The 14621-nt window shown below is 38.3% G+C and overlaps 4 non-coding genes across 4 annotated transcripts; all 4 read right to left on the minus strand.

Annotated features, from left to right (window-relative positions):
• Nucleotides 1–8768: 8768 nt before the first annotated feature.
• trnar-ccg (transfer RNA arginine (anticodon CCG)) lies at nucleotides 8769–8841 on the minus strand. The gene has a single exon. It is a non-coding gene; the product is annotated as a tRNA-Arg (tRNA).
• Nucleotides 8842–9243: 402 nt separating this feature from the next.
• On the minus strand, nucleotides 9244–9316 carry trnar-ccg (transfer RNA arginine (anticodon CCG)). The gene has a single exon. It is a non-coding gene; the product is annotated as a tRNA-Arg (tRNA).
• A 381-nt stretch (nucleotides 9317–9697) lies between these two features.
• On the minus strand, nucleotides 9698–9770 carry trnar-ccg (transfer RNA arginine (anticodon CCG)). The gene has a single exon. It is a non-coding gene; the product is annotated as a tRNA-Arg (tRNA).
• A 771-nt stretch (nucleotides 9771–10541) lies between these two features.
• Nucleotides 10542–10614, minus strand: trnar-ccg (transfer RNA arginine (anticodon CCG)). The gene has a single exon. It is a non-coding gene; the product is annotated as a tRNA-Arg (tRNA).
• Nucleotides 10615–14621: the final 4007 nt, after the last annotated feature.

Consider the following 14621-nt stretch of genomic DNA (forward strand, 5'->3'; position numbering starts at 1 on the left):
CACTATTTGCACAATCCCCAAGTAATGGGGACAGAAAAACAATAGAGGAGGGTTATAGATTGTTCACTTTCTCAGTTCACACTTAGTTTGGTCGCCAAAAGTGACAGACACAGCAGATTACACATTCTCTCACTATATAGCAGAACATTTCACATTTAAATGTATTAGGGACATTTAAAAGGCAAGTAAACCATATTCAGCAGTTTCTATCGTTTTAAGTGATAGGGAAAGCTAGGAAAAGGAGTTGTACCCACAAAAAGCAGAGATAGGGGGCATGGCAGAAATAATTGTTGAATAATCGACTAATCTGAAAAATAATCGATTAGTCAACTGCCATAATAATCATTTAGTTGCAGCCCTAGGAGAAATACTGTATGTACAGTACATGTCCAAACATAAATGCAGCTACTTTAAGGTGCACCTGTTGTTGATTCAGGCTTTCACCTGTGCTCAATCTTTTATAATCTTTGTATGAAAGCATTGCCAATAGATTAGGATACACTGGAAGAGCAGTGAAAAGGGTTTATCAGATTTTGGTAAATTGAGTAAAAACCCCATTAGCACTTGACTGATTGAGCTGCAATAAAACAGCATTCTCTTTATTGATAGAGCTCCATCCAATATCACTGGCATGAGTTGGAGTGGCAGAAGTAATCTTCCAACATGGAGGCAACATTATTTCTTTCACTGTAAACTACATTTAATAATAGTATCTCATAGAGATTTGGCAAAGTGAAAGAAATAGCTAGTGTATAGCAACATAAAGAGAAGTACTGTGTGGGTGGAGAGACTGGAGAGAGTGTTATTAGATGTGGGCAGGATGGTCAGCAATACGTGGGCGTTCAGCGGAAGCATCACGCTCCTCTCAGTGTGGCAGAAATCCTTTTGAATCACTGATTCTAGAGGAACCATTCATGTACTTTAATGGTTTTAAAGGATTGAGGTAATCTTTTTTTGAGTTTGGGTGAGTGTTGAGTTGATTTAAATTTTTTTTTCTATTATGGTTGCTCACTGCTTTAGCAACTGTGCTGTTGACCGATTTGTATGTTATATTCTTCTGTTTTCTTGTTATTATTTTTTTTCTGCCAGACTCCGCTGTGTAACTCATTCCACAGTTTTTAAAACTTCAAATAGTCTCAAAATATTTTCTCATTACGAATATAAATGGGGTGCAAAAGTGCACGATCATCTACTATACTTCTGCTTGACTGATGCATATAATTCCAGAAAAGCTATTTCAATGTAGACCCCTGAGAACAACTTCATTGTTGTTTTGAAATGCACTTGTTTATTTGTAGTTTTATGTTCATTCCTTCTTCCTCAAATTTATTTTTGTTCATGTCCATGGCCTAGAGTTAAAATTTTTGCTGGACAGACACCAAATTGCATGTATTCCATCAAGGGCAGGCCCCTAAATTCTAATCCACAGCCATACTGACCCACACTCATCTATTTGTTAGTTTTTTATCCCTCATTCCTCCCAATCAATGCCATTATTTTTCACACACGTCCAGGCCATAGATTTACTGTGTCCTGACAGCCACAAAACTGCGTGTACTCAATTAGCGCAGGTACCTCAATTAGCGCAGGTAACTCAGCTCTAAACCATGGCCATGCTGACCTACACTCTATTTTTCTTTTTTTTATCCATCGTTCCTCCCATTAACTCCTATTCATTTTCAGACACTCCTAAGCCATAGAGTTACTGGGTTCTGACAGCCAGCAATCTGTTTGTATTCCATCAAGACAGTCAATCTGTTTTTTGTTTTCTCATCACTTGTTTATTCCTTCTTCTACTTGTGTTCTAATTTTATCCTGTTTTTTTGCTTTTGTAGACTATTAGGTTCCACAATACTGGAATAAATGAATGAAATAGCTCAACTTGGGCAAAATCCCTGCCTGCCTGAGAAATCCACTGTGAGAACTTAAATTGTGTGTTCATTCAAAGGGATTTGAGATGAAACCTCTCTCCACTAGAGATGCCAAATGCTATTTTTGGGCCTTGGACTTTGACGCACTGCTGGAGTGCCCACAGAAATCTGTGATATGGTGTTAGAGTGACGTAAACTTGCTTCTGATTGTTCACTGGTAGAGTGGGCAGGGATGAGAGCACTCTCACTGACTAGCGCTGTTGTTGGCATCCTCTTGGCCTAATTTTGCTAATATTGTGACGACAGTGCTGCCAGTCAGTACAGTCATTCTCCGAGAGTGTGAACTGGGTTAAAGATGGGAAAACCAAGTCATCTGATCATCTTGATAAATAAAGGGATGCTGGGATGAGTTGAGTCAAATGTGCTTGATTAGGGAAAACAGCCCCTTGTGCACAGAGCTGCTGGTCCTTGCTGTTAGGCAGTGGTCACTAGGTAAGGTAGTACTGGTAAGGTAAGTAGATAAGTTCTCTTTGAATGGGAGTCTGAAAACATTTGGCTAAATTATGGAATGGAAGTGAGTTTAATGATTAGAGCTGTATCCACAAGCTTTGTGGCTAAAATGTGAGCTTCTACAGTGCCTATTAATGTGAATTTACTGAATGTTAAACAAATCATAAAAAAATTTAGGCTTAACAGAAAGGACAAATTCAAATGTTCTCATTCACTATATTTATTTGTGTTTAATCTTAGCTAAAGAATGATTATCCCTATAAAGGCTTCTGAAGTGTTTTAATAGCACCATAACTCTCATAAACTACTCCTGTTTTATGAGCTGTGTATGTTAGGCTGTGTAATCAGGTAAATCTTCAGTGTTCTGTGAGAGGAAAGGGAGTGTACTTGGATAAAGCTGTAGAGCAAACTGAGCATTACGTCACCCTGTGTTTTACAGTGTGTCAGACATGAGGAAATGTACTGGCAGGGGGCCCAGAGCAAGTGTGCCGTCTGTCTGTGAGCTACTTGAGCCTCCCTTTCCTTTTTTAAACTCCCTGGCCTGGGCTGGCCCACTGCTGTACCCCTCACTGCTGAAGAAAGAGGTAAAGGGTACTGGATCCACAGGCCATTCCTAGCTACTCTGTGTAGAAACTGTGCAGAAAGTCTGTAGATTTAAAAATGTTTTATTGTATTGTGTGTATATATTCGATCCAAAAGTTTGGGCATTCTGTTATTGTAAACTTTTAATCGAAAAGTAATCAAAACCGACGTAGTCTCTAACCAACTTAATCTTTCCCATGTAGGTTTTTATATAAATAACTAGCTTTCCCCACTGTGTGTGTTCATGTCTTCAATTGTGTTGTTCATTTACCAAAGTAAAGTGTTCAATTATTTAATATATTGAAATAGATTGGGTACCCCAAGAGATTTCAGCTCAGACCACACCTTGGCTCCTCTAAGCAGCTGTCTAGCACTTCTAAAATGAATATGGTTAGTAATGGTTGCCCACAAAGCAATTCAAGGATAATATATAGCAAGGTCCAGTTGAAGCTTTAAAGACCAAGGGAATTCTAGATATAGACTTTTAGGAACATTTGGCTGACTGAGGTGGTGGTGCCCTGTTCTACTGCACAAATCTGACATTCCTGGAAGACTCATCAGATAAAAACCCCTTTTAAACACACACCTGATGCACGTGGAAGAAGTCGTGCGGTCAGATGATTTCAAAACAGAAATTTTTGGTTACAAAGAGAAAAGGAGGAAATGTAGAATTTATTAATCAAGAGCACCTCTCCAACCATGGTAAACTAAGAAAATAAACTAAAATCTAATTCTAATCAAACTAAATTGAAAATCGAACTAGTTTGAATCTGTGTGACCTAGGGTTACTAAGTACCATGATCTACACTGAAATTAAAAGCGATTTCTGGGCCTTCTCCATGACGCTATTAAGGCTTAAGTCGTTAAAGGATAAACGTGCGGGGGTGTGAGAAAAGTGTGTTTGTTAGTGTGCCTAGCAGCAGTTGGTAGGAAATGGTTGGAAGGTTCATTTAGATAGCTCGAAGTAGAAGAACAAAATTAAAACTAATGCAGTAAAGCATGAAAACATTTTGGAAGAAACAGAGATTGAGTAGGTCATTTTGCTCGTCTAATGTATACGAGCTATTTTACTATGAGTTGTGTGTCTGGATCATAGTAAATTTCTACAGCCCCTTTATTGCATTCAGAATCTCCTTCCTCTCATTTCTAGCTCAACAGCCAGGATGGATTGCTAGCAGCGCCAGAGTCTTGTTGTTCCTGCTGGTGCCAGTCATCAGACAGGAACTGGCACAGTAATGCCACAGACTCTCTGTGTCTCAGTCAGACAGCTGGTGATCTTTTGTGTTCCACTTATTAATGTCAACCTTTCAGATCCTGATTAAACTCTACTTGTATTAAAATGCTGATTATCGGACAGCGTCCTGTTGCGTCACTGTGTGACCACTGGCATTTTGCTGAATGAAGGGGTCGTTTTAGAATTCTGACGTTTGTGCAGGTGGACCTGACATATTTGGCCCTCTGTAGTATTTATGTCAGTGATGCTTTTACTGGCTACTAGCTAGTACGTCTAGGAGCTGTATGAGACTACAGGGGTGTAAATTATAGTAAACTTGTAAAAAGTGCAGGTTTGTGGGTTTGCATAAAATCAGTATTAACAACCACAAAGCAGTACAGCCTAAAATCTTGTTCAGGAGAAGGAAAAATGTTTTATTTATAGTCATTTTGGAACATTTTATTGGTCTGTTGGTCAATTTGTTTTCTATTTGTTCTAATTTAAATTACTTGTGTGGTGGTCTTCTGCTAAATGGCTGAATAAAAGGATAGAGTGATGTCCATCAGTCTTCTAACCAGAGAAACAACTGTATAAAACAGATGGTGTGAATTACTGTTTATTACTCATTTAAACTGATGCTAGTGTTGATCCTCGTAATTGTTTTAACCCCTTAATAGGTCCTGGCCTGTATACTGGCTACAAGTGTAGGTGATGCAAAATCATTTTTCTCTGCGAAAAAACAAGTTTTTGGGCTTTGGGGACTTCTACAGGACACATTAGGCAAAGCTGCCTGTGCAACTTTATATTCACTGATTCACTGTTTAAATTTTCAATTTTCTGATCTTTATTCATTATATTGGCAGATTAACTGCAATCTTTTCTGTTACAATTACACTTAGGATTATCTGTAATTTAATAAAAATCCTCAAGATTAGGCGTGTAATATCAGAAATGCTGGCCTGTTAGCCTTTTTTCCAATATTAGCAAATTACATGGTGGACAGAAGGACCCTTAACCCATAATGACATATACATTGACACTGCACTGTCAACTGTGGGTGTTAATGTCTTCTGTGACATATTTCTCAGGTACATACCTGACACTGTGACTGTGAAGTAATGTTAAATGCCTGTACAAATTTGTAAGCAGTTTTTTTTAGTATGGGCATTCCCAATTGTGAGGTCTTCCCTGTAGAATGAGTTTTTGTGTGGCACAGCGCACAATGCTTTTCTTCCTCCTACTGGTGGTGAATCACTTCCGATAAGCCATCATTCTTCACACACACACACACACACACACACTAGCATGTTTTAGCACCTTTCCATCCTCCATATGACCACTTAAGCATCATTAGTGCCAGGTCTAGTGATTCACAGCTCCCACAGACAGAGAGTCAATAAAAAATAGTGTTTTTTAGAGAATTCATGCATTTTTGTTTGAGTGTTTGTTTTAATTACAGATTTATGGGTCAAGTTTGGGCTGGGTTTAACAAAACATCTCCACACAAAGATCATTTTAAATGGAAGAGCAAGTGTCAAACTCAAGGTCAAGCCCTCAGTCTGGCCCTATTTGGTCTACCTATTGACTTTGCAATTGACAGTTTTTACCAAAATATGTCTACTTTATATGTAACAGGTTAGCAACATTCTTTAGTATTCTGCATAAACATCATGGAAACATGTACACAGATAAAAGTCCTTTGTGTACAACTGATTTAATAAGACAATAATAGACACAAATAAACTGTATAATACTACTGATTTTACTGTTGTTGATGTGCAGTGCAGCCATGAACTAATGGTTTGTAAGTAAATTGGACTTCTGAGGGATTTCCTGTTAAAATATCCCACTTGGAACTTGGAAATTTGACATTCTTGGCATTAACCAGTCAAACAAATTACCTTGAAAATAGATATTTGACTTGTGACAATTGTGGGATACATTTTTACATTTATTTCTATAGGACATATAAAACACAGCCAGACAAAGGGCTGCACGGTAAAACCAAGTAACAAATAACTAGTTAAAACAACACAAAGAAAGGACCAAAATAAACCAAGGCAAAACAGATGACTGATTAAATGGATATTTAAATAATATACAAAAACCATTTATACTGTCATATAATTATTTAGATAATCATTTTTTTATTAATTAGTTTTGCTGTTTTAGATCTATGTATATATAATTTTTACTTACTAAACTCTTGAAGACCCCCGCCTCCACCCTCTTTTTTAAAGCACCTACACACTGAAGTCAGTGCCGGCTCCCACACATCACAGATAGAGGAGGTGAGGAAAACCAAATATTTTTCCCAAGCTAGGCAAGTACACGGAAATTGCAGGAAGACACAGATGGTGATGTTTTCTCTTTTGGCTCTGTTTCTAAATTCTACTGATCGCCCCCATTTTACACAGTGAGGAGCTGTGAAGTGCGTCACAGGCCTACAACGCACCACAGGCCTACATGCATTTTAAAGAGCCAATTGGTTGCCTCATTAAATTTCACAGTTCCATGTGCAGGGCATGTGTTAAGAGGGGAATTGAATGAATAATCATTTAAGCATGAAACTAAATCTGTATAAAAAAGGGAAAAGACTAATATAAGGTTGGTTTCCTGCACATGGATTAAACCTAGTCCTGGACTATTTTGCTGTCAATTGAAAATCTCTATTACAAAATGCTGTTTAGTCCAACAATAGGCTTAATCCATGAACCCAAAACTGACCCTTAATATATAGTCTCGAGGAACAAACCTATAAAAGTACACAGATGAAAAAAGCTGGTTTAGCTGGTTGACCGGCATGGCCAGCAAAACCTAAAAAATTAAATGCAACATTCACTATTCTGGTCAAGTGCTGGATAATCAGCTAGCTTACCAGCAATAGATGACATATAGAGGATCAGCTTTTTCAACCACCATCAAAGAAAGACCAGCTTGGACCATCTGCAACCACTTATCAGAAAAAGCTCGTACTGAGCTGGATGGTTCAATTATAATAGTAGTATCCTCCTGCATATTTTAATGTGAGTCTGATGGACCTGACTGATTGTGATTTGAGGTGATTTTGGATGAGCTGGAGCTTCACAGCGTGAAGGAAAAGCAGCAACTATTGTTCAGAACCTCCAGGAACTCCTTCAAGACGCTTAGAAATCTACTGCAGGTGACTCTCCCTCATGAAGACTCTGAGATTAAAATACCAAGGGTGTGCAGATCTGTCCTCAAAGCTAAATGTGCTACTTGGGAGAATCTAAACTATAAAACATATTCTGCTATGTTTATTACTTTTAGTTTACAGAAAGATTCATCGTGTTGTGTTCACCTGAATAGCTTTAATATAGTCTTCAATATTAAATACACAATGTAAAAAAATCATAAAAAGAAAGAAAACACAATAAAAGAGAAGCATGCAGGTTTACACTAACTCAAAATGACTGGGTCACTATATTATAATATAAAACCAATGTGGTAGAGTGCTACCACAGAACTGTAAGGTAGTTGTCAATGGAATAGCTGAGTATTGTCGTTCAGTTTAGAATTATCTAAATTTAGCTTTTCATTCTATTGTAGGTAATTTCATTATATTCTATTGGCTGGTGTACTGTCTATGGAAAGTGTGTGTTGTGCTCATAATAGTGACATCAACCTACACTACATAAAGGCTGTACTCCCCTCTACTGGCAGTGTGTAGTTATGGCACATTTCCTCAATTTAATAGATCTGTATTTAAAAAAGCCTGGACTCAGGTTTCTCCTATGCAGTGATGGTATAGTTACTTTGAAAAAGTAATCCGATTACTGATTACTCCTTTAAAAAGTAAAAAAAACGTATAAACTCCATATACTGGTGCCTTATTTATAAGGCCACATATGTTTTACATAGGTTATTTAATTGTACTTTTATTGCAGTTGCTTGTGCTATTTTTACGTTAAAACTACATTCTTTTGGCCATTATGAAAAAATATATATAAATGTGAACATAATGTTAAATTCAACTCCAAACTGGCATGATCAGCAGCATCAGCAACATTACCAAGCTGTCACGAATATCAGGTTATTTCAAAGATAGTTACTAGCATGCATTAGGTTGCCTTTACTTGCATCATTTTAGAATCTAAAGGATGACCCAGACGGGACTTGAACCCACAATCTCCAACTCTGGAGGCTGATGCCTTATCCATTAGGCCTCTGGGCCACAGGCTTTCACTTTGGTAGTCAATGTCCTTCCCCTCTATTGATTGGTGTGGTCCTTGTATATTCTCCAGTTGTGCTGTTCTCATTTGCAAATCTGTTCTCCCCTAGTGGTGATACATGCTGACATTTAAGTGCAGAACCACAGGCCTCATTGGAGAACTCCACCTGAGAAAATACGCAGTAGTAACTGTAATAAACAGTTCTGTGTGATGGAGCTTCCTTCCTCATAGACTTGCATTGTGAACACTTTGGATATTATTAAATGAGAATCATGTGTATGTGATTGGTTAACAGCAGGTATGTCTATAACCTAAGGACTTGTCTCAAGTTAACTCAGAAGCAAGTTAGTATGGCTAATTAGCATGCACTAGGTTGCCTTCATTATGAAATCTAAAGGACGACCCAGATGGGACTTGAACCCACAATCCCCAGCTCCGGAGGCTGATGCCTTATCCATTAGGCCACTGGGCCACAGGTTGTTGTTTTGATGGTCAATGTCCTTCCCTTCAATAGACTGAGTAAGTCTTACTTGCCTTTTATACAAGTGTGCTCTTCCCATTTGTAAATCTGTTCTCCCCCTGGTGGTAACACATGCGCACTTCATGTGAAGAAAAACAGGCCTGAGATAATACACACTGGTAACTGCAATAAAGGGTTCTGTATGATCAAGCTCACTTCCTCATATATGTGCATAGTAAACATGGTTGAACTCACTAAATAAGAACTATGTGTATGTCAGCAGGTATGTCTCTAACCTATAGATAATTTGCTCAGGTCTGTGTTCTTCTGAAACTTATCTCACGTTAACTCAGAAGCTAATTAGTATGGGTAGTTAGAATGCATTATGTTGCCTTCATTATTAAATCTAAAGTACGACCCAGACGGGACTCGAACCCACAATCCCCAGCTCCGGAGGCTGATGCCTTATCCATTAGGCCACTGGGCCACAGGTTGTTGTTTTGATGGTCAATGTCCTTCCCTTCAATAGACTGAGTAAGTCTTAATTGCCTTTTCTTTGGGGTCGCTGTTCCCATTTGTAAATCTGTTCTCCCCCTGGTGGTAACACATGCTCACTTCATGTGGAGAAACACAGGCCTGAGATAATTCACACTGGTAACTGCAATAAAGGGTTCTGTATGGTCAAGCTCACTTCCTCATATATTTGCATTGTAAACATGGTTGAACTCACTAAATAAGAACTATGTGAATGTCAGCAGGTATGTCTCTAAACTAAAATTTGCTCAGGCCTGTGTTCTTCTAACTCAGAAGCTAGTAAGTATGGGTAATTAACATGCATTAGGTTACCTTCATTATGAAATCTAAAGGACGACCCAGATGGGACTCGAACCCACAATCCCCAGCTCCGGAGGCTGATGCCTTATCCATTAGGCCACTGGGCCACTGGCTTTTGTTTAGTGGTCAATGTCCTACCCCTCAATAGATTGGGTATGCAACAAGTGTCTTTTCTTCAATTGTGCTGTTCTCATATGCAAATTTGTTCTCCTCCTAGTGGTGACACATGCCAACTTTTAACTAGAGAACAACAGGCCTGATTCTCTGTGGGATGGAGCTCACTTCCTCTTATATTTGCATTGTGAACATGTGGAACACCAAATGACAGTCACATGTATGATAGGTTAACAGCAGGAATGTATGTAGACTAAAGAGCATTTGCTCAGCCATATGTTCTTCTGACAGTAAAGTTAAATCAGAAGCTATTTAGTATGGGTAATTAACATGCATTAAGTTGCCTTTACCAATATCACTTTAAAAATCTAAAGAACGACCCAGATGGGTCCACAGACTTTTGCTTTGGTGGTCAATGTCCCTCCTCTCAATTGTCTTTTCTCCAATTGTGCTGTTCTCATGTGCAAATATGTTCTCCTCATGGTGATACATGCCCACTTTAACTAGAGAACCACAGGCCTGATTGGAGAACTCCAACTGAGATAATACACACTCCCTTCCTCGTATATAGTGTCAACATTTTGGAACTTACTACATCCAAGCCTCCCATCTATCATGAATGTATTGGGCTTGAGGCAATAATTATTTTTTGGCAGTATATGAACATGTCATAGCAATTTATTTGTGGTAATACACCAAACAGACATACACTTTTGTATGGATGATGATCATTATGTGCCTATGTTCAGAGGTCACTTAAAGGATGACCCAGATGGGACTCGAACCCACAATCTCCAGCTCCGGAGGCTGATGCCTTATCCATTAGGCCACTGGGCCACAGACTCCAAGTTTGTTGAAGAGGATTATCGTTCTTCTCAATTGTTTGGTTAACTCCCAATTGTCTTTTCTCCAATTGAGGTATTCTCATATGGAAATGTAGAGGAGCTATTCTCTGCCTAGTGGAGAACCACAGGCCTGAATAAAGAACTCCAGCTGAGATAATACAGAATAGGTATGGAAGCCCATTTCCGCCACCTGAAGAAAAAAAAATTATGAGATGACTTTTTATCTCATAAATATGACTTACTATCTCATAATTATGACTTTTTTATCTCATAATTATGACTTACTATCTCATAATTATGACTTACTATCTCATAATTATGACTTACTATCCCATAATTATGACTTACTATCCCATAATTATGACTTTTTTATCTCATAATTATGACTTACTATTTCATAATTATGACTTAGTATCTCATAATTATGACTTACTATCTCATAATTATGACTTACTATCCCATAATTATGACTTTTCTATCTCATAATTATGACTTACTATCTCATAATTATGACTTTTTTTATCTCATAATTATGACTTACTATTTCATAATTATGACTTAGTATCTCATAATTATGACTTACTATCCCATAATTATGACTTTTCTATCTCATAATTATGACTTAGTTGAGGACGTTTTTTTTTCTTCAGGTGGCGGAAATGGGCTTCCATAGTATGGTAACTGTATTTACACTATAAAAAAATTATTAAGTTTTCTGTATGATGGAGGTCCCTTCCTCCTACATTCCCATTTAGCAGTATTTGCATTGTTAACATATTGGGCATGAGGCATGGATATAGTTAGAAGGCATGTGTTTAGTTAAATATTACCAGTAGCTCTCTTTTGGTGTATGATCGGCAAACACTGATGGATCTTCGGTTCCCTGCCAGCTTTTCGCTGGATAAAGAGTCGGATCGCTGTGGACAAAAAACGCTTCCACCGTTTCTATCGGGGATACCAGCTTACCTGTGCAAAACGCAGCGGCAGACCACCTGTCAAGAGAACTCTCCTGCTGTCTGTGAAAATTTTCTACACTTTTTTATTAATAAGATCGCTCTTAATAGGGCACAAATCACTGTTCCCTCAAACGACCCCTCAGTTTCTGTCCCCTGTGATGCTATTTTTAATACTTTTGAGTCTGTATCTCTGTCCTGTGTACAGAAGATGGTTGATCAGTTAAAGCCCTCAGGCTCTTCAAACGATGCTGTCCCTCCACGACTTTTTAAAGAGGTTTTTCCTACTATAGGACTTTCGGTTCTAGAAATTGTAAACAGTGGTCTGCTTACAGGTGTAGTTCCACAAAACCTAAAACATGCAGAAGTACAACCTCTGATCAAAAAACCTGGTCTCGATCCTACAGTGCTTGCAAATTTCATGCCCATTTCAAAATTGCCCTTTTTGTCAAAAATCCTGGAAAAGGTTGTTTATAGCCAGCTAATGTTCTTTCTGGAGGAGAACAATATTCTGTGGACCATGAAATTCTGATCTCCCGCTTGGAGCAGTGGGTGGGCATTGGGGGCATAGCCCTGAAATGGTTCAGGTCATTTTTAACTGATAGAATGTTCTGTATTAGCCTTGCTGATTCCAAGTCATCTTCTGCACCTTTCCTTTGTGGGGTCCCACAGGGCTCAATATTAGCCCCACTGCTTTTCTCCCTGTATCTGCTCCCTCTTGGCTCCATACTCAGAAAGCATGGAAATTCTTTTCACTGCTATGCAGACGATTGTTAAATCTATGTGCCACTAAAGAAAAAAGATAAGTGCTCAATCGAACCTCTGTTAAAGTGTCTTGAGGACATAAAAGCATGGTTGGCGGGTAACTTTCTTAAGCTAAACGAAGATAAGACAGAAGTGATGGTCTTCGGTGGCCCACTGGGACCCGACCGGTAGATCTAGGTTCTTTGGCTCAGTATACTAAACCTATCATCACAAATCTGGGAGTAAAAATGGACTCAGATCTCAAGCTGGACACTCAAATCAAAGCAGTAGTAAAATCAAGCTTTTTTCACCTGAGACAGCTGGCCAAAATAAGATCTGTTGTCCCAAAAACACAGTTTGAGACAGTAATTCATGCCTTTGTTACCACCCGGTTGGATTACTGGAACTCACTGTATATGGGAGTTAGTGGTTTTTCTCTCGCCTGGTTACAATCTGTACAAAATGCAGCAGCACTGACACACATAAATATGAGCACATTTCCCCCATTTTAGTCTAACTACACTGGTTGCCCATTTATTTTAGGATTCATTTTAAAATCCTTTTATTTACTTTTAAATCTCTAAATGGTCTAGCACCACCCTACCTTTCAGAGCTGCTACACACCTACAAACCCACACGCTCGCTCAGGTCAGCTGACCAACTGCTCCTAAATGTCCCAAAAACTAAATACAAGTTTAGAGGGCACCGTGCCTTCGCTGTAGTGGCACCTAGGTTATGGAATAGTTTGCCTCTGCACATTAGACAGGCCTCCACACTATCCAGTTTTAAATCGCTTCTTAAAACTTACCTCTTCTCCTTAGCGTTTGATACCTAGAGTGTTGATTGTATTGGTTGTTGCATGTACCTATTTATACTCTTATTATTCTATTATTTTTTATGTACAGCACTTTGTCCTCTCTTTGAAAGTGTTAAAGTGCTATATAAATAAAGTTGGTTTGGATTGGATTGGTAGCAACATGCAACATCATGCAATGATTAGTTTTATGTCTCAGATGCAAACAAGCCAAAAATGTACTTGTATTACTTTTTGACAGTGTATATACGTATGTTCTCAATGAGATGCATGATATTATATGAGATAACAATCATGTGTACGTGATTGGTTAACAGCAAGCATCACTTTAGCCTAAAGAACATTTGCTCAGGACCCACAATCCCCCAGCTCTGGAGGATGATGCCTTATCTGTTAAAGCCACAGGTTCTTGCTTTAGGGGTCACATAAACAAGGTAGTGCTGATGTCTCTTGGTATCAAAAGCCGAGGATTATTATGTGCTTCATGAACAAATGATAGCTTAGGCCCAGTGTATTCAGCAGTATTTGTATTGTGAAGGTTTTCCTTAATATATTTAACATGAAGCAAGAATATAGTTAGAAGTATTTTATTTAGTTACATTTAACTCTGTCAGTAGCAACATGCAACCAAATGCAGTAATTCCACCTGAGATAAAACACAGTAGTGACTAGTGAATATATACTGTATATTTAATAAAGGGCTCTTGTTTCACACAATTTATTGACTCTTCTGTGTAATGAAGCTCCTTTCCTCCTACATTTGCATTTATGAGTATTTGCAAAACTTGGCAAAGGTTTTCCTTACCACTGTCAGCTTTCGTTTCCTCATTTTATGTGTTTGAATTCTTTTTGTTTTTAATTCCTTCATGAAGCACGTAATCATCCTCAAATATTAATCCTTGGAAGTTTTTCCTTGATGGGAACTTAAAGAACGACCCAAATGGGATTCAAATCCACAACACCCAGCTCTGAAGGCTGTGCCTTATTCATCAGGCCACTGGGCCTCATGATCTAGCTTATTTGTTAGGCTTTTCGTTTTTTTTCATGAAGCACACAATCATTGAAACCTTCTGGTTATAGAATGCCTTTCTTATTAGGAACTTTATTATTTTATTTGCTTTTTTTTTTGTTGTAATTCCTTCATTAAGCCCTTGAACCTCACCCATGAACTTGGTGGGCACTTAAACAACAAAAGACTTATGTCTTATTCATTAAGCCACTGGGCCACATGAGCAAGATGAACCTAATTTATGGTTCCTTCATGAAGCACATAATTATCCTCAGCTTTTCAGAGCCTCCATATAAGGAGATGGGTTTCCCTTGGGAGTCTTTGGCTTTGTTATTTCATTTGTTTGCTTGTTTGTATGTAATTCCTTTAAGAAGCTCATGAAGCCATGATTTTGGAAGATTTTTCTTGGTGGGAACTTAAAGAACGACCTTATCCATTAGGCCACTGGGCCACATAAACAAGGTAATGCTGATGTCTAT

Source organism: Astyanax mexicanus, chromosome 4 (assembly GCF_023375975.1).
Source record: "Astyanax mexicanus isolate ESR-SI-001 chromosome 4, AstMex3_surface, whole genome shotgun sequence".
Lineage (NCBI taxonomy): Eukaryota > Metazoa > Chordata > Actinopteri > Characiformes > Acestrorhamphidae > Astyanax > Astyanax mexicanus.